This window comes from Muntiacus reevesi, chromosome 4 (assembly GCF_963930625.1).
Source record: "Muntiacus reevesi chromosome 4, mMunRee1.1, whole genome shotgun sequence".
In the NCBI taxonomy this organism is placed as follows: Eukaryota; Metazoa; Chordata; class Mammalia; order Artiodactyla; family Cervidae; genus Muntiacus; species Muntiacus reevesi.
In genome coordinates, this window is record NC_089252.1 from 72,243,737 (window position 1) to 72,270,974 (window position 27,238).

A 27,238-nucleotide genomic window follows, 5' to 3' on the forward strand; every position below is an offset into this window, starting at 1 on the left:
AGCACCGACTGAGCGCCTGGCTCCTGGTCGATGCTTAATAATTATGGTTCCCCTCACCTTCCTCAAGCACGTAGTGGTTCCCTTTGCCCTGCAGTCTAGCCCAGGTTCTGTATCTGAAGGGCAATGGCCCAGGCTGCTCCAGCGGGAAGTGGTTCCTGGCCAGGCCCTGACATCCAGGCCTGCTCCTGCTCCCCGCCCTGGCCAGCTGGTTCTCTGACTTAATCTCAATCACCTCGGCTGCACTGCCTTTCCACTACTTCCTTACTTGCCTAAGTCATGCTTAAGGCCAAGCCTCCTTCTGGTCTGTCTGTACCCCAGGGTCTAAACAGGTTCTGGCACCAGCGGGCCTTCAGCACACATGTTCATTGAATGGTCAGTGACGCCCCGCCCGCCCCCTCTCACGGCCTTCCCCGGCTGCCACCGCTGTGCTCACAGCCTGCGCCCAGCGCGCCCCTGGGTCCCATGTGGTCTCCTGAGGGTGGGGTTACCCCACCAGCTCCCACCTCACCTTCTCCTCGCCCAGAACCAGCTGTGGGTGGGTCTGCAGCACCGCAGGCTGGGTGACCAGCTGCTGTTTGAGGAAGTCTGTTGCCCAGTTTCCTCTCTCAGGCTCTCCCTGGCCTCAGTCTCAGACCACCTCTCCCTGCCTTTGGCCAGGCTGCAATGTGTGCCAAAAATAATCCAAAGACTGCTGCTGGACACCCCCAGGTGGGAACCCAATATAGAGGAGCTGGTCCCACTGAGGACTGGCAGATGGGCTTCACTCAGATGCCTCAAACTGCTGGAAACTTCAGATACTTGTTAGTCTTTGTGGACACCTTTTCTTTTCTGATTTTTGGCCGCACCACACAGCAGGTGGGATATTAGTTCCCTGACTAGGGATTGAACCCAGGTCCCCAACAGCAGAAGCATGGATTCCTAACCACTGTACCACTAGGGAATTCCTTATGGACACCTTTTCAGAGTGCAGGGAAGCATATTCCACCCAGAGGGAGAAAACCTATGAAGTAGTTAAAACCCTCCTTAAGGAACTCTCTCTCCAAGTTGGATTGCCTTCACCCTTCAAAGTGACAACGGGCCTGCTTCTGTCTCCAGTATAACCCACCAGGTATCTAAAGCATTGCATATTGTTGGAAACTATCTTCATCCTGAAGACTACAATCAACAGGAAAAACTGAGAAAATGAATCACATATTGAAAGAGACCACTGCTGAAATAAGTCAGGAGACTAACCTGGAGTAAGGCCCTGCCAGTTGCCCTGCAATGGATTAGAGTGGCTCCCAGAAGTAAGCCCTCAGGAGTATTGTGTGGTAGGCTGTTCCAGCTGTCTGCCTGGGTAGGAGAATCTGTAGATGTCTTAAAGGACCTAGCAGTCGCCAACTTAACATAGTTGAACTATATGAACTTTTATTCTTGAGTTTGCTTTCAATTCATCCACCTACCCAACTAAGATGGCACGGCACCCTTTCCAGCCTGGGGATCAAGTCCTCCTCAAAACCTGGAGAGAACAAGGACCTGGGCATCAACTAGCTGCTAAGTGGACAGGACCATAAAAGGTGCTGCAGAACACTCACTCCTCTGGTAAATTAGCCAGGATAAGACCATGGATTCACCACACCTGAGTAGAACTCACTCCTCCAGAGACTGGACGGGATGAAGAAAAGCAGACTTGGCCTTGTGAGACGCTAGGCAATATTAAGTTGCTGTTTTGAGTTAAGCCTCTTACCAAATAACTGATGATGACTCTTGCTCTTCTCTTTGGTTTCACTACACTGGTGACAGCCACTTTTTGGAAAGGAAATGCTTTAATAAAGCTATTTCAAGTGTGGCCAAAGGGGGAAAATAATCCTCTTTTCTTTGAAGATATGAAGTTCATAGGCAGAGCACCATGGGCAGCCTTATTCCAAGTTTATGTGTATGTTCAAGTGCTTGTCTAAGTGTTGTGACCGGGCCATAAAAAAGGGTATCCACGTCCCCATGATTCAAACTGTTCATGCCCAGCCTGGGACTCGGGAGTACTTCCAGCCCCAAGTTGACCATTTCCATTACACAATGACCCTATCTTCCCACCTGTTTGGTAGGAAGTAGCCAGAATGGCCCTCACCCCTTTTCCTACAGGATTGTGGAATGGGCATTGACAGAGAGGAGCTGTAACAGAGAACACACCTGGGACCACATGGGACCTAGTCCTCTAGCTCTCATCTTTGTGCTGTTTGCTATGCTGAGTTCTGCTGGTTCTGCACCTTGCAAAAGAATGATGCCTACAGCCAGAAATATACATAGTAGCCCTTTCTCAAGGCTCTGCCTCTCAGGCTTGACCTTTAAAGGTGTAACACTTTTGCATCCATATAGAGATAAAAAGATGCAGAACAGAGAATAACGGTTGTCTTGGAGGTTCATTGTGACAAGACCTACCTGGACAGCTGCAAGGACAAAGGATTATCACATCCCTTCCAGCGTCTGGCCAGCATCACGAAGTCTGCAGTAACCAGCCACACTCCATCTGCTTTTAGTATAAAAGGACTCTTGAGTTCTCACTCAGGTAGGAAGGTTCTTTGGGACACTGGTCACCCATCTTCTTGGTCCGCTGACTTGCCAAATAAAGCCGTTATTCCTTGTCTCCACTCCTCGTCTCTCAATGTATTGGCCTTTCATGTGGGGAGCGGGCTTCCCCGCTCAGATGGGTGACTCAGATGGTAAAGAATCTGACTGCAATGCCAGAGACTTGGGTTCGATCCCTGGGTCGGGAAGATCCCCTGGAGAAGGGAATGGCAGCCCACTCCAGTATTCCTGCCTGGAGAATCCCGTGGACAGAGGCTACAGTCTATGGGGTCACAAAGAGTCGAACATGAGTGACTAACACTTTCACTGTTTTTTCACTTTCATGTGGGGAGCAGTATAAACTTGGGCTCAGGAACAGGGTAAACGAAGCTTTAACTAACCTTATTGTGGTAAATATTTTACAATCTATGCATGTATCAAATCATCACATAATAAGAGTAACTTACACATTAACACTTAAACTTATTTAATATTGTATGTCAGTTATATTCAATAAAGCAGGAAATAAATATTGGGGAAAAATTTTTAAGCAAGAAGAAAATGGGTCTGTCATTCTCCAGGAGTCTCCTTTGGGTTGGAATATTTCTAAACCTCAACAGAATCGGGCAGAAGTTCTACAGGCTCATTTGCAAGCTGAAGCACAAGTGTCCCTTTATTCCAATATGAGTTTTCATTTGCAGGCTAACTCTTAAATAGTGTTTGCTAACCACCGCTATTCTGCATTGTAATTTTTGTACCTGTGCCACACATCACCAGCCTGACTCACTTGTTTGCTCACTGATTCATTAGGTATTTATTTATTAAGTTTTTTTTTTTTTGGCAGTGTTGGGTTTTTGTTGCTGGACTCAGGCTTTTCTCTAGTTTTGGAGCACAGGCTCTAGGACTCAGAGGCTTCAGTAGTTGTGGTGCACAGGCTTAGCTGTTCCGCGGCACATGGGATCTTCCTGGACCAGGGATCAAACCTGTGGCCTCTGCTTTGGCAGGCAAACTCAACCACTGGGCCACCAGCGAGTCCCTCATTATTTATTAAGCACATCCTGCGTGCCAAACCCTGTGCACACGGCTGGTTATTTGTTTGTGACACGAAAAGGGCAGGGTCTCTACCCGATCCCTCCATGGTCTTGATCTGGGTTTGGCTTCCACATTTCACGGTTGCAAAAAGAGACTGCTCTGCGAACACTGAGCAATCAGCCATTATCCGAAGGACAGGGGAGCGGTCTGTCTTGCCTCTGTCCTCCTGGTGCTGCCTTCCCCCTCCTGGTCTCTCCACCTCTCCCCAGCACTCCCCGAGGCCCAGAGCGTCACGCTGGACAGCCAGTCAGCACACACAGCCCAGCCCATCAGACACCCTCTGGCTGTGGGGTGCCCCTCAGGTTTACTCAAAGAGCATGGCTTTGATAACCAAAGAAATCTGCAGTAGCTGCGTTCTTGGGAGGGAGTGGTATATACAGGTGAAACTGGCAAGCCTTTAAGTTACAGTTTGGTAAAGAGCTTGCGGACCCACAATGACTGGGAGTCACATTGTCCTAGTTCAGATCCTGACCCTGCCACTCAAGCTCTCTGGCCTTGGTAAACTTATTTCTCTGAGCCGGAGTTTCCTTATTGTGAAAAATTAGGCTAATTACCCATAAGTCAAAGACAGTGTGAGGATTAGCAATGACATATGTAAAGCACGTCATATGATGCTTGGAACATTGTGGGCCCTCAGGAAATGAAGACTTACTATTCAAGGCAAGAAGGTCCCAAACAGGGTAATAAAAAATCTGCATTCAGGGGGCTCATGGAGGAAGGAACATTCTCTTTCTAAGAGGTTCTGGTGGAAGCTTTCACCTGGGAGCACAGGCCAGAAGGACCAAGCTGTGTAGAGTCAAGAGGGTGGGTGATGGGCCTCACATACTGGGGGGCCGCTCAATGTGCCACCTTCTCTTGGGGTCTCTGGGACTTTGAACACTAATGCCTATCCCCTTAAAATTGGCAATCCTCTCTTCACTGCCTGTGATCCTGTTCCATCCCAGCTGCTCCCTTGATAAGGATTCTTGAGTGACAGTGGGTTGGGAGGGACTTAACAGGATCTGGGCCTGGGCTGGTTGAGTCTGTGCAGGGACCCAGGAGGCAGAGTCAATTCTAGATTGGCTGCTGCCAAGAAGCAGGGGAATTCCATGATTTGGGATCTGATAAATTTTACCTGGGACGTGGGGGTATAGAAATGGGCTAGAATTGTCCCTGGTAACGGGGCAACAATCACCAACATTGGTCCAGAGGTATATGTGGGAGGGTGGGGCCAGTCTTTTTGTTATTGTGGAGTGACCCTGTCTGAGCAGCATTGATGTTCAGGTGAGAACTTAACAGTCAGGCAGCCAATGAGGGAATTTCCCTCTTGCATTAGGGAATCCAACATGGTGGAGCCCACAGGATGGGGACAGTGAGAACAATGGTCATGACGGCATGCGCAGCTCAGCCCACAGTGTACAAAGCTCTCCCACAGGAATTCCCTTTCAGGGCAGGAACCTGAAATCCACGGAGGTCAGAGTAACTCCAAGCACTCAGCTGGTGGGTTGAGGGGTAGTGGACAGGAAGTCCACCCCAGGTCAGAAATTTACATACATGCAGTGTCTTGACTATTTCTCTGCAGATTACCAAACCCAAAGTGACACTTCTGGGCAGACTCGGAGTGGAGAACCATCACTCCTTCCTAAAGGGCTTTCCTCCTGGCCTTGAGAGAGCAGCAGGTGAGGGGGAAATGGAAAGTGGAGGGGTTGTTGATGGGCAGGGAGGAGCAGGCTGGTGAATTGAGTGCTTGGTGGCTCAGTCATGTCCAACTCTTTGCTGCCCCATGAACTGTAGCCCACCAGGCTCCTATGCTCCTTGAAATTTTCCCGGCAAGGATACTGGAGTGAGTTGCTATCTCCTGCTCTAAGGGATCTTCCCAACCCAGGGGTCGAACCTGGGTCTCTTGCATTGGCAAGTGGATTGTTTACCATTAATGCCTCTTGGGGAGGTTGGGGAATCATTTCCTAAATGAAAGCCTTGGGGCTCCACCTTGTGGTCATCTATGAACTGCTGGCCCAGGCCTGGCTGAGGTGTGTGTGGGAAGCAAGGTCTCCTCCCGGGCTCTGAGTCAGGCAGACCCTCTGCCAGGCACATTATAGTCAGGGGCTCATTTGACCCTCAGCCCGGTGACCTGAGAGCTGTGTGTACTCAGCCCATCATATAGATGATAAAACAGAGCTGAAGTCAGACTTTACCCAGGAAAAGAGGGCTGAAGCTGGGCATGAAGGCCTTGCCTTGTCCAGTCATGGAGCTGCGGGTACAGCACAGACTCCACTTCCCAATTATGAATTTGTAAGTGCTGCTTAAAGTCAGACCACCAGCTAGGCTGTGAAACTGAGGAGTCATTTTTGGACTCGATAAAGGGCTTCCTAATTTCATAAAGTGCTTTCACACTCTTTCTTGTAGGCCTCACAGAACCCTAGAAAGCAGGTTCATGAGGCATACTTATCTCCACTTCACAACCAAGGAAACAGAGGTGCAAAGATAATAACATCATCATCATCATCCTAGTTATTAATGTGTACCCCGAGCCAAGCCCTGTGCTTCGTGCTTTGTGGTGGTTACCTTGCCTGTAAGCAAAGAGCAGGTTCTGGTCCCATTTTACAGAAGAGGATACAAAGGCCCAGAAAAGGGCGCAGTTCAGGACCCAGAGCTGCAGTCTGACTTTGGACTCGCAGCTCTTGCTTAGCGCCCTGTACTGACTCGTGACTCTCTTTGGGCCACAGGTCTGGTAAAAGATGAGCAGAAACTGGATTCTCTCTTCTCTGATGCCCTGCAGTGTTCTTTCTACCACATCACACTGGCTCTTATGTCCTCTTTCAGCATCTTCAGGTAATAATACACTTGGAGACTTTAAAAAAGACCAGTTATATTCAGTTCTTTGGGGAGAAAAAAATGTTGGTATGATGAATGAGGGCAGACTCGCAGTCTTGGGGATGCATGTTTGATAGGTGCATTGCCAGAGGTGGAGGTCAAGGCTGCACTCCAGGCCAAGCTCACAACTTAACCTGACCTTAGTATGGCCTGAAGATTCTTCCAAAGCTTCTCTGAAAGGTGGCAGAAACCTGTGCTGGCGGGTCAGTCTCTCCTGGGAGTCATGGTTTCAAAATTGCAGTGTCTGGAGCTGCACTGTCCAGCACAGTGGTCATGGGCCACAAGTGGCTATGGACCACTGGAGATATGGCTAGTCCTAATTGCACTGGCATGTAAGTATAAAATATTTACCAGGCTTTTGAACACTTAGCATGAAAAAAAAAAAGAATGTTCCCTATCTCATTCATAATTTTTGTGTTAATTGCACGTTCAAATGATAATATCTTAGAGGTATGGGGTTTAATAAAATATTTTAATAGCAGTAATTTTACGTGTTTCTCCTTACTTTTAAAAATCACTACTAGGAAATGATGTAGGTGGCTATTGCTGTTGGACACTATTGGAAGGCACTGATCTAAAGCTTTTGGTCATTTACGACATATACTACAAGCCAGACACCCCTCGGAGCTGTCCCACAAAGCAGCCCGCTTGTCCCACTCTGCGAGATTTTGGAGTCGGCCAGTGGTGGAGTGGGAGTGAGGGAGAGGTGACCTCAAGGCTTTGTCTCTCTGCCAAATGGGCACACGGAAAAGTTTCTACAGCCTGGTGACAGGGGAACAGAAGAGCAGCCCATTTTCTATGTGAACCACACTTCTTCCTTTGGCCAGGATCCCTTGGTTTAAACTCCTGCTACACCACGCTTCAGCAGCTATGAACTCACTTCAGGTCCTCAGACTCTAAGCTTTCTCTGGTCTTCGCCCTTTCCTCCCATTCCTCCGTCCCTCCTCTCTCCCCGCTCCTTGCTCCCCTCCTCTCCTTCCTTGGCTATCTCTTTAGAGGGCAAGTGGGTTCCACAAAGCGGTCTCCCCAGCCCTCTCAGCTGTACTAGATCCCCCAACCCATCAGTTCAGTCCTTGATTTCGTCTTCAGAGGACCGGCCCCACCCTCCCAGCACCCTCCTGAATGTGGAGCGTGTCTGATGTCTGTCTCCTCGTTGGACAGAGGCACCGTGAGGGCAGGGACGTGCTTATCTACTGCTGTATCCTGGCGCCAGCACGGTCCCCTTGTAACAGGGAAGAACAAACCTGACTCCATATCAGATCTGTTCCGCCTAGCCTTTGTACTCTCTTGCTTTTGTTTCCAGTTAAGAATGCTGCCTATAGCCTGAAATACACCGGAGAGCCCATTCTCAAGGTTCTGACCTTAAAGACATAACACTTTGCCATTCCTGTAGAGGTAAAAGGTTGCAGAACAGAGAATAACATTTGTCTTGTTGGGAGTTTACAGGAACCTCGGGTCCTGACCTACGTGGACAGCTGCACTTTGACCCCGTCAGCACTTCCTGCGGCAGCCGCCAGAGGGAGCCAGTCACAAGGGCAGCTTGGAAGGGCGGCCGCCGCCCACAGCCGCCAGGGGGTGAGTGCCTGAGGGGCGCAAGCTGGACCTGGAGAGCTCCCACGCTGGGCCTTCCTCCTCACCGGGGGCTGCCCCCCGCTCCAGGGCCTTCCTCCTCACCGAGGGCTGCCCCCCGCTCCAGGGCCTCCCTCAGAGGGGCTGTGGTCACCCGGTCAAGCCCAGCTCAGCCCTGTTCTTTGGGAGATCCCAGGCTTCTCGGGAAACAATGTCCAAGCCCTAAAAATCTTCGAGTAAGTGTGCTTGTCTTGGGGACCCCCACAGGGCGAAGGGGAAATGGTGAAAGGGGGCAGATGGCTGGTGGGCGCCGGCGCCGGGTGCAGGGCCAGGGTGGGGACTGGAACTCACCCTCGGGCTCCTTCCCCCCAGATGGAAGAGTGTGAGCGAAGCAGTTCTGCCTGGAAAGGCCGAGAAACCGGGCAGGGCCAGGTGGACTCAGCAGTCACCCAGCAGATGTCTCCATCCCTCCTCTCCAGGCCGAGCCCCGGGGGCTGCACCCTGTTCTGAGTCCCCACTCACCTCCCCCTCTTCTCAGGGAGAAGGAGCCGGGGAGGAGAGTGGAGACAGGTGCAGAGACAGACACACAGACAGACAGGCTGGCAGAAAGCAAGTGTGCCGGGCGGGAGTGAGAAGGAGAGAAAGCCCGGCATCTGGAGAGAATGCTCGGCTTGAAAGGACTTCTGTGAGAAAGACTGAAAAGGATGCTCTGAGGGAGCATTCAGGAGAACAAGTCATGTATTCCCTGAGCACCCCTCCTGCCCCCCACACTCAGAAGCCTTTTGCAGGCAGAGCTGAAGCCATGCGCCTCTTTTACCCTGATGGATGCACACCTCAAGGCCTGCTTACCTAGGCTTCTGCCTCACACCAAAACACACAGAAATGACAGTAACATTGACTCCAAAGTTTACCAAACACAAGGAAAACAGTAAAGCACAAGACTGAACAAGGAATCTGCTGAAGACATGGGCGGGGCGGGGTTGGGGGGGAAGCGGAGATTGGATGAGGGAGGAGGGACAGAGAAGTTAAAAGGCCCGGTGGGGAGGAGAAGGATGAGGTCGTGAGGCCCACCAGGCCACTCTCCGGGGCCCTGGGGAACATCCAGAGGTCACTGACATTCAGGGCAAGGGGTGAGGCAGCTGGACAAGGGGGCCAGGTCTCAGTCCTGTCACTGAATGGATTTTTCCCTGGAGGCCGCCATGGAAAAGCTGCCTGGTTCCCTTCAAGAGTTCCTCGAGTTCAGCTGTGCACCTGGGCCCCCCATCGCCAGGGTGGTCTTTGGAGACACCACACTGTGGGTGACCAGCGCTCAGAAGCGTTCCTGCTCAGGTAACACCTGGTGGGGGGAACAGTCAGGCAGACCTTCAGAAAGGCAGGCAGCTGGCACACACAGGGTTCGTGAAACTGCCCATTCTTCTGTGTCGTTATTGGCAGCTGCTTTTCCACTGACCCTTCATTTGCCGGGTGACCGATTCTGAACAACATGTCTGGGGTGCACGGGCCGATGCGACATCTCACGGATGATGTCATCTGGGACCTCGCTGTGACCAAAGGGCGCTCACTGCTCGGAGAGTCAGAGTTATACGTAAGTTGACCGTCAGGGGCCATGGGCAGCTATTTTCGAAATGCTTTTGAGTCATTCTTTCAGCCCTGCCTCTGTGTGTGAGAAGCAGGGGTGGCTGGAGGGCTGAGCCCACGCGTGTGTGCCCGCTTTCCACTCAGATGGATGATGAAACGGCGAGTCCACATCCTCCGTAGGGCCTCCCCAGGAGATCCACGGAGTGTGCTTGCCTGCTTTTGGCCTGTTCTAGCAGATTCATGGAGCCCTGAGCTGAGGCTAAGGGTAGGATAGGGGTGCAGAACTTTGAATCCCAAAGGTTCAGTCTGGAGTCTCTGCCTTCCAGAGACTATGCCTACGTCATATCCTGGAAGGGATGAAAGACAGTGGGGTGAGGAAAAGAAAGAAAAAGGTAGAGAAAAAAATGCAAAATAGAAAGAGGGTTTCTAGGTAATATAGTCAATGAGAAAGTCTAGGGCCACCCTTCTGGTTCAGACTACCTAAGAAACTGGGTGACTATTTTAAAACACCTTTTAAAATAAATGACTGATGTGGCAGCAAAGCCCAGAAAGATCTCAGAGCCTGGGATGCAAATTCAGAAAAGTGAGGAAAACTGGAGCCTGCATCAGCCTGGGCACCCTGGGGTCCCTGAGGTCGGGAGCCTGGTCTTCATGAGCTGTACCTCTGCAGTGAGGAGACAGGGAGACAAAGGCTGGGCTGGGAAGGAGGGAGTCCGTCTGAGGCCCCCACAGAGCCAGAGTCCTCAAAGGACAGCCCCTCAGTGCCTGTCTTCGCTCCGTCCCTAGAAAGCAGAGGCTGACGCAAAAAGCCTGTGTAGTGATTGCCATATTGGGATGTGTGAGTCAAGGAAACAAAGGGAAGGGAAAAGGGAAGTGGGGCTGGGAGAGGAAGAACAGTACACAGTGGTTTATTCCTGAGCTGGCCACAGCTTCACGAGGAAGTGCATCGGTCACCAGGGCGTGTGGGACCTCTCCCAGAGACACGGGGAGCCACCGCCTCTTAGAACAGTCACCTGCAGGGGCAAAGGGCAAGCGGCTTAATCCTCTCTTTCTCTTAAACCTCTCTGGTCCACGTTTCGCCCCTGGGGCGTTCACTTCCATGCATTTCTGGGTTCTGTAACCTGGGCTCTCTGGGCAGCCACTGGGACAGCCTGAGGCTCCGTGGGTACGGGCAGGTCAGACCTAGAGGCCGAGCGGGCACGTTTGCGGGTGCAGTGGACGTGACAGAGGCTGCCCTACAGCCGTCACCTAACCCCTGGGGATGCTGACACCATGGGACACTCCAACTGGGAAGCAGTCAGTGTTCGGAAAGCCAGCAGGGCTGAGCAGTCTGGGAAGGCGCATAAGCTGGGTCAAGTACGGACTCTATTGAATCAGGTAGTTGATTTATAAAGGGCTATTTAGGGACTTCTCCAGTGGTCCAGTGGCTAAGACTTCACGCTCTCAACACAAGGGGCCTGGCTTGGGATCCCTGGTCAGGGCACTAGATCCCCTGTGCCACAACTAAAGGTCCCGTGTGCCCCAATGAAGATCTGCTGCAGCTAATTTTTTTTTAAAAGGGTGGGGCTATTTACAAAGATAGGGGCAAATAGCAGCCCCACAGGGACTGAGGCAGCAACCTCGCCCCCACAGCAAAACGGCAAGATGAACTGCTACCACTTTTAGGCTTAAAAGGAGCAAGGGAAGGAGAGGCTTCCAGAGCTGGAAGCAGAGAGTTGGGTACAGCAGATTAGGGATCTTTCTGGGAGAACCCTAGTCAAGCTGAGGCAGCGTCACAGGAAGAGATACAGAGGGCTACATACCTGATGTGGTGAAAATAGATCCAAATAGGCAGAGCAGGGCGGAAAAGGCAGAATTTTAGGTAAAATTCCAAGTAATATGAGTTCACAATCAAAAATCCAATCAAATGGAAAATCAAAACATATGGGGAACTGAGCCAGCAATGATCAGAATTAACCAAAAACATCAAACCTTGAGACCAAACCCACGAGGACTTTGGATACAGAAATTGTAAATAAAGACTCAAATTAATATATTAATGTATTTTAAGAAATAAAAATAGTGGAATATGATGAAATAACAAGACTGTGGAAATTACTTTGTGTGATATAGAAAACAGTAGATATTCTGGAAATAAGAAATACAAAATGACTAAAAATGCAAAATGCAACAGATGAGTTAAGGGTAAACACAGGAGAAGAAGAATTTGTGAACTTTAAGAAAGCTCTGAAGATACTACCAGACTTGCACTGCAAGACAAAAGGGTAGAAAAAATTAAGGAAGGTTAGGAGGCATGGATCACAGGATGAGGAGGTATGAGCCTGTGTCTAATCAAACTCTCAGAAGACTGTGATGGGTAGACTCGAGGATGGTCCAATGATCCCCTCAACTGCCATTCACACCCTTGTATGATCCCCTCCTCTTGAGCTGGGCAGGACCTGCAACTCGATTCTCACCATGGAATGAGGACACGGTAAAGGTGATGGCTTATCATTTCTGTGAATTACGTCACGTTAGAGTGTCTTCTTACTAGCAGATTCTCAATAGACTCTTTACTCACAGGGTCTTGTCAGGAACAGAGGATGGTACATCTTGGAAAATTGTCATAGTCTGTGGTTGAAAGAAGTTCAAGGACAGGATCTGGTGAAAATAACCTCAATTTAAAGATGGGATGTGAGCTATTCTCAGTGGGGAGAGGACAGCACAAGACGTGGCTAAGATGACCAGTGGCATCTGTAGAATGCTTAGGAGCCATGCGCAAGTGATTGAAAAGGTGAAAAAGGTCATCCTCTGAAATAGAGTCTGAAGAGCTACAGGACGTGGTGCTAGGCCTGAGGTTTCCAAGGCTAGGCGCACACACAAACTTTCACTCTGTGGTATGAAAAACTAATGTAGTGATGAGCTTACACCTTATTAGCAGGTGGGATTCCACTCCATCCAGGGATGGTAAATGTTAATATCATTATGGCAGAGTGCCATTGTTGAGATCTTATGGAACCAAACTTGGGTCTGCTTGCCCATGTGCAGTAAAAAGCCAAGCTACTGACTCTGAGTTGTGGTGAAGGAAACTGCAAAGTTTATTTTAAGGTGCCAGACAAGGAGTCTGGGTAACCTAATGCTCAAAAAAAAACTGAACTCCATGATGGGTTTTAGGGAGGGCATTTTTACAGGCCAGATGAGGGAAGGGAATTGAAGTGCATGTATTCAGCTCTTGCACAATTTTCTAATTGGCTGATGGTGAGGTAACAGGGCAGTGTCACAGGGGCTAGCATTATCAATCCTCAGGCTCCAGAAAGTCTGGGGGCTACATACTCATGGTCATCAAGCAGTTAACTTTTTCCATTTGGTGGAGGTTTAAGCATCTGTAAGGCAACTCAGGAAATTTGCAGCAGATACTGTTATCTAGGTACTTTCAGAGGGTAACTATAGCAGAGGACTTGAGGGGAGGGGTCTGTCTGGAAAGGCCCCACAAAGTCCTGCTTGGTTACAGAAAGAATTTAGTTTAAAAAAGCGAAATCTTCTCCCAGCCCAGAAAAACCTCCCCACAAAAGCAGCAGAGGAAGAAAACACTTTTATTATTGAATATATATACTATTTTAAACCAGAATGTGCATTTATACTATATATAATTGACATATTGACATTGACGTCGCTCAGTCGTGTCCAACTCTTTGCGACCCCATGGACTGTAGCCTACCAGGCTTCTCTGTCCATGGAATTTTCCAGGCAAGAGTGCTGGAGTGGGTTGCCATTTCCTTCTCCAGGAGATTTTCCCAACCCAGGGATCGAACCCGGGTCTCCCGTATTGTAGGCAGACGCTTTACCGTCTGAGCCACCAGTTCAGAATGTGATTGCATCACAAGCAATCTGCTAAGAGATGGCAAAGGTGGAACGTAATCGCACTCCCTTATTTAGCCAAGCGGATACAGCCCCTTATATACACATTCTCAAGGTGAGCAATAACTAGGTCCCGAGTAAGAGGGAATGGCAACCCACTCCAATGTTCTTGCCTGGAGAATCCCAGGGACAGAGGAGCCTAGGGGGCTGCCATATATGGGGTCACAGAGTCGGACACGACTGAAGCGATTTAGCAGCAGCAGCAAAAGGACTCAGCAGCAGCACCTTTCGTCACACGTAGTTGGCTCCACACTTACCAGAGTACTTGGGGAGACCCCGTGTTGGCCTTAATCAGAGGAGAAACAAGCTTCTCACTGTAGATTGGAACAAGGGGCCACCAGTTAGGCTCTCATCCTTCCATAGAAACTGGGATACACTTTGCTCTTTAGAAAGATGGCTCCCAGGTCCTCAGGAAATGATCCTCAGTTATGAGGTCATTATAAAGATGTATGCACATTTGAGTAGGACAGAGAAATTCTGAAACAAAAGGGAGAGGGGAGAAAAGTCTCTTTCCTTATTTGCGACAAGGAGAATTAACTCTTTAGTTTTATTCTGTACTTGCTCTTACACCATCCAGTGTGTTTTCTGTGGCCATTTCCCCCTCATAGTTGACAATGTACATGTTGATTCATTAATTCCTCGTCTAAGAATACTTTGGAGATATTTAAATGTTGTTTTTAAAATGCATGTTCAAGTGTTTTTTTTATATTATTTACAGTAGAAAAAAGTTGAAATCAACTCAAATTCCAAAACAAGGAAGCAGTTGAAAAAAAATTAGAGACTTCTGTATGATGAGGTATTATCATCATACATTGAGGCATTAAGTGGCAGTTAAGAGGAAATTTTCAATGGGATGAAAAAAAAAAACACCCTTGGACTTAAAAGTCTACATACAGTGTATTGTCAACTATGAGGACCTAGGAGCCGTCTTTCTGAAATGTTATGTGAGGTTAAAGGAGTCAGGAGGGGAAGAGGACCAAATCCTCAACCTTCTCAACAGCAGATCAACAGAAAATAAAAGTTATAAATTGAGAAATGGTAGGATAAGCCTTTGTGACCCCATGGACTGTAGCCCACCAGGTTCCTCTGTCCATGGGATTTTCCAGGCAAGAATACTGGAGTGGGTTGCTGGTCCCTTCTCCACGGGATCATCCTGACCCTGGGATCAAACTTGGGTCTCCCACATTGCAGGCAGATTCTTTACTATCTGAGCCACACAGGAAGCCCCAGGATAAGTCTACTATTTAGAAATTTTGAAGGTAAATACCAGAGGGGGAAAGGAACTGAAAGTATTTTTTGTGATCTTTTTCTGGAGTGTGGGACTAGTATGGGGTTTGGGGACAAGGAACAGCTATATGGACAGCTATATTTTGTTATAAAATTTGAATATCCTTTACAGTTTTGGCATTATTACAGAGCTAAAGGGGCTTCCCAGGTGGTGCAGTGGGAAAGAATCTTCCTGCAATGCAGGAGACACAAGAAATGCGGGTTCAGTCCCTGAGTCAGGAAGATCGCCTGGAGTAGAAAATGGCAACCCACTCCAGTATCCTGGCTTGGAAAATTCCATGGACAGAAGAGCCTGGCAGGTTACAGTCCATGGGGTCTCAAAGAGTCAGACATGACTTGGTGTGTGCGTGCACACACACGCATACACACACACAGAGGGCTAAAAATAAAAATTAAGTACAGTTTTAAAATCTCTTGCATCCACTCTTCCCACCCCGCCCTAGAAAAAAAGCATATGAACTTTTCTGTATTTCATAGGTCAAATAACTATTTTTATTTCTGTTCTGATGTTTATCTGGAAATAAAACTATCTTGATGTTCTCAATGAACCCTCTGACTCATACCAAGAGAGGTATTAGCATTTATGACCTCAGAGATGTCTGCATCTCTCCTGCTCATGCGAAGGGCTTTGTGGTCCTTCTCTCCCTTTGACCCCTTTGAATTCCCCCCCTCCTGGCAGTTATCAGGGGCTGGGGAGAAAGCCTATTTCACTCCAGATGGTGGGCAGTGTTTTGGTAAGGGTGTGTAGATATGACTTAGTTATAAAGGGGTTGGTTAGGTAGGGTTGTCATCTGTGGCAGGTTTCCGGATATTCCCTGAAACCTGATATTCCCTGAAACCTGACATTGTTCTGGTGCCTCAATTTAGCTGATTTTGTCATTTATTAGCTCTGAGACCTCAGACAAGCTACTTAGCTGATGTAAGCTTCTGTTGCCGCATTAACAAGATGGGAATAATAATAGAAACTCTCTTTCTTAGAGTTTTGGTGAGAGTTAAATGGGATACTTATGTGACCATGTATGTGGTGTACTGACGTGGAGTGGTCAGTACATTAGATTTAACAGCGATGTTCTCTGCAAGCCATAAGTTAGCTTAAATGGTACTAAGAATAACTCAATTCACTATGTGTGTATTTGTGTATATTTGATTTTTCTTGAGACTTTCTCTGATCCATGGGTTAATCAGAAGTGTGTTGTTTCCTTTCCAAGTATTTGGAAATTTTTCTTTTACCGATTTCTAGTTAAATTCCATTATGGTCAGAGAGTACACTGTATATGATTTAAATTCTCTTGAATTTGTTGAGGTTTATTTTGTTCACCAGGATATAGTCTCTGTTAGTATTTGATCTCTGAAATTTTAAAAAGAATGTGTATCCTGCTATTGTTGGGTGTTCTATAAATGCCAATGAGATTCTGTTAGTTGATGGTGGAGCTGAGCTCTCATAGATCCTGATTTTCTGTCTAGTTGCTTTATCTATTGTTGAGGGAGGGTTTTTAAAGTCCACCATTATCGTTGTTGTTTTTTTAAAAGATTTATTTATTGATTTTTGGCTGGGCTGGGTCTTTATTGCTGCACAGGCTTTTCAATGCAGTTGCCGACCGCGGGGCCTCATCTGCGCTGGCTTCTCGTTGCAGTGGCTCCTCGTGCTGCTTAGCACAGGCTCTGGGGCACATGGGCTTCTTGAGCTGTGGCTCGTGGGCTCAGTAATTGTGGTCCCCAGGCTCCAGAGCACAGGCTCAATGATTAAGGCACATGGGCTTAGTAGCTCCAAAGTGTGTGGGATCTTCTGAGCCAGAGAGCGAACCTGTGTCCTGCATTGGCAGGTGGATTCCTTGCCGCTGAGCCACGGGGAGGCCCCACAGTCATCGCTGTTGGTGTGTCTTTTTCTCCTTTCTTTCTATCAGGTTTTGCTTTATATGTTTTTCAGCTCTGTTGACTGACACATACACGTTTACAGATGCTATGTCTTCTTGGTGGATTGACCCTTTTATCATAGCATCATGGTAAATTAGGATCTGCTGCTGCTGCTGCTGCTAAGTTGCTTCAGTCGTGTCCGACTCTGTGCGACCCCATAGACGGCAGCCCACCAGGCTCCCCCGTCCCTGGGATTCTCCAGGCAAGAACACTGGAGTGGGTTGCCATTTCCTTCTCCAATGCATGAAAGTGAAAAGTGAAAGTGAAGTCACTCAGTCGTGTCCAACTCTTCAAAACCCCATGGACTGCAGCCCACCAGGTTCCTCCTTCCCTGGGATTTTCCAGGCAAGAGTACTGAAGTGGGTTGCTATTGCCTTCTCCAAATTAGGATCTAGAAGAGCTCAACTCTTTTATAGTAACAGGAAGTGTGAAGTGAAAGTCACTCAGTCGTGTCCAACTCTTTGTGACCCCAAGGAATTCTCCAGGCCAGAATACTGAAGTGGGTAGCCTTTTCCTTCTCCAGGGGATATTCCCAACCCAGGGATCGAACCCAGGTCTCCCGTGTTCCAGGCGAATTCTTTACCAACTGAGCTACAAGGGAAGCCTATAATAACAGGAAGAAGATCCTAAAGGAGAAGGATGGTTAATAAGCAGTAGGTGCTATTTATGTACCCAACTGCCTAAGATAGAGCTGTGAACTCATTTTACAGGTAAGAAACCTGTGTACTGGGTCCAAGTTCCACAGTTGGGCTGTGGCTGAGCTGGGATTCAAGCGCAGGTTGAGAGCACCCAAAGCTACCATTCTTCATTCCTGTCTCTTCTTTTCCGCTTGTCTCTTTCCAGTCACTCATCTCTGGTGAAATCTGTGTCCTTTCAGGGCCTGTCCCTTGGCAACTGTTTCACAGTGAGACTGTGGAAGGTAGAAGTTAGAGGGACCCACGCTGGAGCCACGCTGCCAGATTCCAAATCCTGTCTGGATTAGCCAGGTGACCTCAGCATGTTACTCAACGTCTTCTTTTTATTCTTCACTTATAAAATGGGCACAATACTGGACTTGCTTCATAGAGCTGCTAAAATATTGAGTAAGTTGGTATTTGTAAATCTCCTAGAACAATGCCTGATACAATAAGTATTCATTAAGTCCTTGCTGTTATTCCTCCCACACCATTACATAAATGGTCTCTTTTCATGGAATGGTCTTTCCCCATTGTCAACTGTATTCAAGATTTTTTTTTAAAACATTTATCTTGTGACTTAGAGTGCCCCTGGCCCTCTGTCACTTATCTCCAGGTATGTTGTGTATCCAATTTAAAAAACAGGAATGTGTACTGGACTGAGCAGGAAGCCTGGCCTTTCACAGGTGCTTAGTAAGTGATTGCAGTTTTGAGCTGTTAGGGGAGAGGAGGACTCCCTTTAACCCTCAGAAGAGTTCTATAAGGCAAATCCATATTTGTTATTCCTCCTTTACAAGTAAGAAATGTGAGGAAAGAGGAGGTGGAATAATTTTCCCTCAGGGCATGTGGCTAATCATAGATCGGTTTTTTAAAAACTATTTATTTATGTATGTATTTATTTTCGGCTGGGCTGGGCCTTCGTTGCTACACAGGCTTTTCTCCGGTCGTGGTGAGTGGCAGCTACTCTGTAGTTTCGGTGTGTGGGCTCCTTACTGTGGTTGCTTCTCTTGTTGCGGAGCATGGACTCTAGGCCTGGCGGCCTTCAGCAGCTGCAGCACGGCCTCAGTAGTTGTGGTTCCCGGGCTCCAGAGCATACACTCGGTAGTTGTAGCGCTCGGGCTTAGCTGCTCCACGGCATGTAGGATCTTCCCAGATCGGGGCTCGAACCCTTCTCTCCAACATTGGCAGATAGTTTACCGCTGAGCCACCAGGAAAGCCCATGGGTGCAGTTTTGAATCAGGCAGCTGCTCCAGTGTGTGTCCCTTCACCTCTGCCTTACTGTCCTCCCAGGAAAACAGCTTGTGCAGGACGGACCGGAAAAAGGACAGTGTCGCCAGAGTGGGGATTGTCAAGGGATGAGTGACCGGAGAGAGTGGCGAAGCTAGTACTGTAGTTCTAGTGCGAGATGCTGTGGGTTCAGATATACTTTGAAGGTTGAAACAAGAAGACGTGCTAGGGGATTGCATGTACAGGGTGAGGCAAAGAGAGGAGTTAATGGATTATGATTCTTTTTGTTTTATTTTTATGGACTATAATTGCTTTACAATGTATGTTAGTTTCTACTGCACAGTGAAGTGAATCAGCCATATGTATACATACATCCCCTCCCCCTGGGGCCTCCCTCCCATCACCACCCCCCCCAATAGAATGTTAGTCTACCCCTAAAAGGAACGAAGTAGGGTCATTTGCAGAGAAAATAGATTCTGTTTTTCACTTGAGCACGAGAGATGCAGATGTCATTTGTCCAGAGGCGAATCCCAGGGAGAGGACCAAGACACCAGTCACCAGTCTCACCAGTGTCTCGCCCCTGGAGATCCCCCAGCCCCACAAATGCCCCAGCCTGGCCTCTTACACCCACACAACCTCTCTCTGGCTCTGGAAAGTGAGGAGGCAACACAAAGTTCTCAGCTTCCTGGGACCCCACTGTCCCAGCCAATAGGAAGTGATTTGGGGTCCACCCTGGGGCTCTGAACCAAGGCCTCACGGGAAAGGACATGACCTTAGCCTCAGATCACTCTGATTGACTGTGCTCAGACCCTGACTGGACAGGAAATACCCTTGACACCCAATAACCATATAGAAACCCAAATCCCTGTTTGGCCAAGAGATTCCCCCAGGCCCTGAATGGCTGGAGGATATACCCTCTTCAAGGTCTGATGGGCCGGAAGACACTCCTGAAGCTGTGATGGGCCAGGAGATGGCCTGCGTGGACTCCCATGTCTCCTCTGTCCCTCGTGAGAGCCCCACATGCAGGGTGGCCCAGGTCCAGCAGGGTTAGGAGAAGGTGATTCCGTACAGCTGGGCCCAGCAAGAGAAGACCCTCTTCTTCCTGATGAAGTGGGGGTGGTTGCCCCTCTCATTCTGAATGTAGGTGGCACACTCGTCCAGTGCCTTAGGCTCGTAGCGGTGGTAGGGCATGCGCTGTAGGAGGGGCCGCTGCGGTCGTTGGGGGCACCATGCCACAGATGTGCGGAGGGTCACGCTACTCCACCGCAGTCACCACGGTGAACCAGGCTGTGCTCAACCATGAGTAGGACTCTTCCCTGTCCTTGCCTGTCTCACTCCGGAAGAGGTCGTCAGACTGGGTCATGCAGCCAAGAGAGATGGTGTAAGCTTCCATGTTGGGGAACACCAGGCCTGCCCGCTGGATGACGCACACCAGGCTGTCCTGGGGCGTCTGCATCTTGTTTGGGAGACCCCAGAAGATGAACAGGGTTTCGGAGGTCTGGTTGATGAACTCCTAGAGTCTCGGCCGCACACGGAATACACTGGAATGGGCCACTACGCGGAAGGTGGTCTTGTTACCCACAAGGTGCTCTGAGTAGCCCGTGGTGGGTGTGTCGTTCATGCGGATTGTGCATTCAGCCTGCTTGACCTCAGGGCCCTGTTTGGTACCTAGCAAATCAGGTGGCTGGAGCTGGTGACAATCACACTGGTGGCACCTGGCGGGCGGTCTTATGGGCGAGAATGGAAATGTAGCCGTCAGTGATGCTCCACTTCTTGAGGTTGACCGGCTGGCGGATCCGGCCCCATGGGGAGCTGTAACGAGAGACCTCACTGGCACTGCTGGAGCTACAGAGGACGAGGGTGGTGATGAGGCAAAGAGGATCACGGACACTGCTGACCACTGCTGTTGGTTGTTACTCATCTCTCTCTGGTGACTGCTGTGGGGCAGAGGCCGGCATCCTGCAGATGGCCCAGAGGGTAGGGGTGTGGGGTCACACCTCCCCTGGGGGGCGCCAGCTCCCCTCAGCCCCCAAGCCGCCTCACATGGTGCCTGGAGCCCAGAGTTGAGGCCTGCGTTCTGGCTGCCCAGGCCCTGCTGCCAAAATAGCCGTTTTGATTGATTCTAGTTTTTCAGTGAAATTAGGGTGTATAGGGCATGCTCAGTTGCATAGTCATGTCTGACTCTTTGATACTTCATGGACTGTAGCCCGCCAGGTTCCTCTGTCCATGGGATTCTCTAGGCAAGAATACTGGAGTGGGTTGCCATGTCCTCCTCCAGGGGATCTTCCCAACCCAGGGATCAGATCCCAACTGGCATCTCCTGTGTCTCCTGCATGGTAGGCACATTCTTTACCGCTGAGCCACAGGGGAAGCCAAGAAGCAAGGCAACTGGCTGAGAGTGAGGACAGGGTATGGGGTGAAATGGTTGTTTTGGAGGCTGGAGGCTGAGTGTATGGGGGACATTGAGTAGAATAGCCTGGTAATGAGGAAAGTCTGCTTGAGTCTTATCATCAGGAGCTAAGTGCAACTAAGCAGGTACTCATATGGGTGCTCAGCCGTGTCTGACTCTTTGCAACCCCATGGACTGTAGCCCACCAGGCTCCACTGTCCATGAGATCCTCCCGATAAGACATACTGGAGTGAGGTGCCATTTCCTCCTCAAGGGGACCTTCCCAACCCAGGGTTCAAACCTATGTCTCCTGCACTGGCAGGCAGATTCTTACCACTGAGCCACGTGAGAAGCCCCAGGCAGGAGACAATGCGTACTTCAACCAGGAGCTACTGTGTGGAACAGACAGGTGGGCTTAGGAGTGCTGAGGTTCGGTCAGGGAAGTGTAAGAGAGAGATGGCAGGAGGGGCCCTGAATCAGCCTCCTTCCTACTCCCCAGACCTTGGTCCTCTTTCCGATGCTGGTCTTGTTTTTGCTGGTGCCTTCCTGGTCTCTTTGCCCCCATCCACCTCCCTGCCCTTCACCCCTCTGGGCCTCAGCCATCCTCCTCCTCTTTCTCCCCTGACCCCTCCTTCAATTTCTCATCCTGAGAAAACCAGCCCACAAGCCAGCTCAGCCTGAAGTGGAGCCAGTACTTCAAAAGGGCACAGTAATAGTGACTTTCTCTGTTTGACAAGGACCCCGACCTGCATGCCAGCACCAGAGCTGATTTTCTTAGAATGCAGGCTCCTTGAAGTTGGAGGAAGCAACTTGTCCACCCATTAATAAGTGTGGCCCAAGGTGTAATTTTTGTTAGGTTGTTGTGAGAGGAGAAGGTGGTCCCTGAGCTGTCCCCTCTGCTGTGTTCCAAAAGGAGCTTGTCTGGTGGAGGAGATGGACACAGGTCCAAAGGACTCGGTTGGGATGTGCCCTGGTCTCCCTTCAGACTGAAGGTCTTATTCCGCCAACTTCTGGGAGTGCTGTGGGCAGGTGGCCCCCTGCTGTCGGCAGTCTCAGAAATTGTTCAGCTAAAGGTCCAGCCTGCATCCAATAACTGGTCTATACCAGGTTATAAAGGCCTGACTTTCTCAACCCAAGCTGAGGCGTCTCAGAAGGGTCATTCCAGTGGCAGAGCGCCTGGGGGAGGTGAGGTGGGGGGGTGAGCTGAGGCTTTCACAGCTTCACCTCTCCATCTCCTCAATTCTTGCCTTCCTTCTCTCCCTCCCACAGATGTTGACCCCAAGGGCACCCCTTAATCAACATAATCACCCTCATCTTCCTCTCAGAGCTCCTTCTGGGGAACCCAACTTGCAACAGTTGAGGCCAGTAGTGACCCAAGAAAGCAGACACTAAGATGAAATTGGTTTTCTTGGTGTAGCACTAACATCACACCGAACTCTAAAATGATCCCTTCCCTGGATTCCTCCTGTTCTACAAAATCATAATTGCACATGTGTTTTGCTGAAAGTTTTCCCTTTCGTCTCAGGTTCAAAGGATTTGTTAACAAAATAAGCCACTCGTTCTATACAAATAAATGATACAAATGTTTGTTAGAGGATTATCTAGCTTGCTTTCAATATACTAACATTAAAAGAAAAGATAAATAGAAACAACAGAGGATACATATGCAAGGAGATCAAACCAGTCAATCCTAAAGGAAACCAGTCCTGAATATTCACTGAAAAGACTGATGCTGAAGCCGAAACTCGAATACTTTGGCCACCAGGTGTGAAGAGCTGATTCATTGGAAAAGACCCTGAAGCTGGGCGAGATTGAAGGCAGGAGGATAAGGGGACGACAGAGGGTGAGATGGGCGGATGGCATCACTGACTTGATGGACATGAGTTTGAGCGGGCTCTGGGAGTTGGTAATGAACAGGGAAGCCTGGCATGCTGCACTCCATTGGGTCGCAGAGTCATGACTGAGCGACTGAACTGAACTGAACTGAGAAGATACATCACCAAATTGGGTTTTGACCAGCATCCAGACTCAAACAGCACTGGGAAGTCCTCATGACCCAGCACGTCTGGAGTCCCAGTTGGGAAAAGGACCCAAGCATCGCGTCCGCTCCGTGGGTGAGACTTCAAAGACTGCACCTCGGGGTTCCCACTTTTAATCCCAGGACGCAAACTGATGTCATCAATCTGTGAGCAAATAGCAGCTCTGGTTTCCTGTTAATGCTGTTTGCTTTGTCTTGTAAAACTTGGAATGTTGTTAAGCCTGGGACTTGGTTGGCCAGGACACCTCCCGGGGCTCAACAGTCTCAAGATTCAGCCTCTACCTATGTTGCTTGCAAGGCTTCCACTCACAGCAGGCAGTCACTCACAGTCAGGGCAGTGTCCAGGCAGGTTAGAAGCAGGGTCAGAGGCCTGCTCTGCTTCATCTGTGAAGCCTAAACAAGACTATTTCGTTTCCCTAACAGGGTGTCACCTTCTAGACCCCAAGCCCACATCCTTCCTCAGGTGTAAGTTCTTCCCACACTTTCTCCTCTGCTCCCCCAGTCTCCAGACCATGGCCCTGTTTCGTGAGTCAACGTGAGGACATGGGGGCATGTGCCTACTTCTGTCTGTCGTATCCTGGGCAGGTCAGAACTTGAGGCTGCCAGAGCAACTGCAAAGTGGGAGCAGAAATGCCAGGAAGGAGGGAACTGAAGGCAGAGCCCTGAAATCTCAGTGAAAACTCTCCTTCCGCTCTCAACCCACCTGTCCATTGTAGGCTTCTTTCTTTTTTTTAAATCTTTGTATCACTTAATATGTTATGAAAATTCATCAGCATCAGTAAGAATAGAGGTACAATATCATTCTGAAGGGCTTCCCCGGTGGCTCGGACATAAAGAATCTGCCTGTAATGCAGGAGATCCGGGTTGGATCCACGGGTCAAGAGCCCCTGGAGAAGGAAATGGCAACCCACTCCAGTATTCTTGCCTGGAGAATCCCATGGACAGAGGAGCCTGGTGGGCTACAGTCCTTGGAGTCACAGAGTCGTACACGACTAAGCGCCTTTCACATCATTTTGAATGTCCATGTATATTCCACTGTACAGATATACTGTAATTTAACCTTCTACTATTGGGCATTTGGAGTGTTTCCAATTGTTAAGGTTAATATCGGGGGAGGGGGGTTTGTGGGCTTTTCTTTCTTAAAGCTGAAGGAAGGGCTTCCCTGGTGGCTCAGTGGTAAAGAATCCACCTGCCAGGAGGCACAGGATGGACCCCTGGTCCAGGAAGATCCCGCTTGCCACAGAGCCGCTAAGCCCTGTGTTACAGTTACTGACCCTGCGCTCCAGAGTCTGGGAGCTGCAACTTCTGAGCCCGTGTGCCACAAATACTGAAATTCGCGCACCCCCTAGCGCCTGTGCTCTGAAACAAGAGAGGCCACTGCAATGAGAAACCCGCATACTGCAGCTAGATAGTAGCCCCCGATTGCCCCTGTAGAGAAAAGCCCATGCAACAACAAAGACCCCGCACAACCGAAATTCATCAATTTAAAAACCTGAAAAAAAAAAAAACCTGAAGTGAAAGTCGCTCAGTCATGTCCGACACTTTGCAACGCCATGGACTATACAGTCCATGAAATTCTCCAGGCCAGAATACTGGAGTGGGTAGCCTTTCCCTTCTCCAGGGGATCTTCCCAACCCAGGGATCGAACCCAGGTCTCCCGCGTTGCAGGCAGAGTCTTCACCAGCTGAGCTACAAGGAAAGCCCTAAAAAGCCTGAAGGAAGACCACCTATGACGTCATTCTGTTCCCAGCTGGAAGCAGGGTTCCAGTGTTGCCAGGACTGTCCCATCTGTTGGGTTTGTTGGTGCTGCTGGCAGCCCGACAGGCTCAGAACCAGAGGGAAAGAGGGGGCTCCTGCCAGGGAGGAGAAGGTTTATGGTCAGGGAGACTGAAGCCTAAAGGCACCCAGTCCTGTGGCTAAACAGCCAGTCCTGTGAACATGCCTCACACCACCTCAGTGGCGGACGGAGATGAGGCTGACAGTTGATACGTAGAAACAGGAAAGGGTCTTGGATTCCCAAGAAGCAAACCTGAGACGAGGGTACAAGTAGTTTATTGGGAGGTGGTTCTGATAACGGTGGTGAAAAACTAAAAGGAAGGACCTTCGTTCTTGTCTTCTTTGAAGGAAGAATTCAGCAAAGAGACCAAGATTGTGAAAAGATAAAGCTGTTTATGAAAAGAAGCAGAATACATGTAAAAGAACACGCAGCTGAACTCAGAGTGAGTTATGTGCAACGGGGCCGGCTTAGGTTGCCTAAATCAAGGTAATTTTCTGCTTTTTTTTCCTTTTTTTCTGACCAGTCATCTTCATATCTGGTCCTGGTAGGGGCACGCATCTCTCAGCCAAGATGGGTTCCAGCTGACCTCTTCTCCCTCCTTTTGTCCTTCCGCCTAGACTGAGGGCCTTCTCTGGATGTGTGTCGGGCCAGGAAACCCCACAAGAATGCACCCCATCTGGGCCCAGTGCTCCTGCTGGCCTCCCGTCTTGAAGCATCAGCAGGAGACCAGCTGTAGTTGCTCAGCCGGGGGCCTGTGTATCTCCTACCTCAGGTCTGAAGGGAGGAACTTGACCCAGATGTTACTGAGTAGGATCTGCTGTGAACACCCAGGGCCCCATCCCGCTAGGGACCCTCCGAGATGGGGCCAGGAGTAGGATGAGGCCCTTGGGGTGCCAGATGAAGGAGGGACCCACTCTCACACAACCCTGGTAGGTGCCGCCTTAAATCTTGCACCCTGGAGCCTCTCTTACCTTGTCTGAGCCCCTGCCCTGGTCTGAGAGACTGCGCAGAACTAACCTCACGATTGCTCCATCCACAACTGGGAGCCAGGGATCTTGTCGCTGACCCCATCCTTCACTGATTGAGCATTTCCCCTAGGTTGTTAAATCCTAGGACTTGTGGCCCTGAGGCCGAGTCAGAGGGAGGAAGAGCTGGTCATGCAGGAACCTCAGAGGTCTGCTGAAGGCACGCAGGGCTGGCTGTCCACGGCCCCTGCAGTGGACGGAGAGGATGTGTTTACAAAGAGAGGTCAGGGAACCTGAAGTATATCCCTCCTCTCTCCAGGGCCCACCCCCTTCTGCTCCTGTGACCTTTGAAGCCTGTGAAGGAAACGCTTAAGAGAATCACTTGGAGAACCAGGCTGTGTCTTCGGAATCTGGAGATGCCAGGACTGGTAATCTTCTTGTACCTGGTGGTAGCTGCCTTGTGAAGTCCTTGAGGTGAAGTCTGCAGCAGAGCCAGAGGTGGGCCACCTGGGAAAGACCGGCCCTTCCCAGAAGGGGGGCCTGAGCTTCTCAGGGCCAGAGATGAACCCCGACCACGGGAACCCAGAGTTTCACTGTCCTGGGAGCATCCTACATGAGAAGACAACCAGCAGGGAAGTCCATGGGAAATGCGGGGGTAGCAGCCAGGCTTAGAGTGTATCACCTAGATCAGTGACGGGAGTTCCTTGAAAAACCCACAGAGATGCTCCACAGGAAAGAGGCAGCCTCGGGCACTGCCACACAGAGGACCTCAGTGCCAGGCTGCTCCCAGAGCAGCCATGATATGCCTTTTCTGCTCCCCACCCTGCCTGCCTGCCCAGCCCAGCCCGGCCCTGGCGGAGCGGGGGGACCAGAGCGAGGAGGGAGGGAGAAGAAGGGAAGGACAAGGAGGAGAAGCCGCCCTCTCCCACCTCCCCGAGGCCAGTTTCCTTTGAAGGAGGCCCAGCTGGAGGACCAGGGACTGTTGGGTGGGTAAGAGACCAATGCTTTGATATTTTATTGGGCTGGACTTTTAAAAAATACCTTTTAAAAAAGGTATTAACACCCAAGTGTGACTCAGAAAGATGTGGGGTCTGAGCAGTCATCTATGTAAGGAGGGATGAGTCAGCTTTCAGCAGTACAGTTGGCAGGGACAGCGGTTGGAGAGAAAATGTCATTTTCAGCTACTGTCCTCCTGGGTTCATCCATTCAGTAAACCCGTGTCCTCCATTCTAGCTTTGCCCAAATATGCTAAAATGGCATTATTAAAAAATTCTGTCTGTATTTCTAGAATTTGTTTAGAATCTGGAAGAGAAATGTAGTTAATTCACCCCTGCCACCAGCCAGTGAGAACTCTGCCCCTGCATGCTGACACTATTTCCAAAAGCAACAGAACAGTTGGGAGCTAAGAAGCCACCCCAGTCGTGCCTGCTGCAGACT

General features: G+C 49.7%; 1 protein-coding gene and 1 pseudogene across 16 annotated transcripts in view; one reads left to right on the top strand and one right to left on the bottom strand.

Moving 5' to 3' along the window:
* The window catches only part of CCR8 (C-C motif chemokine receptor 8), a 140,866-nt gene that overhangs the window by 90,224 nt on the left and 23,404 nt on the right, over positions 1–27,238 (top strand). For 8 of the 16 annotated variants that reach the window (XM_065933056.1, XM_065933054.1, XM_065933045.1 and 5 more), the window contains 9 exons: positions 5,195–5,291; positions 6,339–6,444; positions 7,933–8,061; positions 8,183–8,291; positions 9,249–9,384; positions 9,490–9,640; positions 17,609–17,717; positions 25,184–25,765; positions 26,121–26,275. The gene's annotated coding sequence lies outside the window, so the exon portion shown is untranslated. Of the gene's footprint in view, positions 1–2,352; positions 2,543–5,194; positions 5,292–6,338; positions 6,445–7,932; positions 8,062–8,182; positions 8,292–9,248; positions 9,385–9,489; positions 9,641–17,608; positions 17,814–22,636; positions 23,207–25,183; positions 25,766–26,120; positions 26,276–27,238 lie in introns of those variants that run through there. The other 8 variants (XM_065933046.1, XM_065933058.1, XM_065933047.1 and 5 more) reach the window with 8 other exon arrangements.
* Positions 18,468–20,553, bottom strand: LOC136167455 (alpha-N-acetylgalactosaminide alpha-2,6-sialyltransferase 6 pseudogene; annotated as a pseudogene).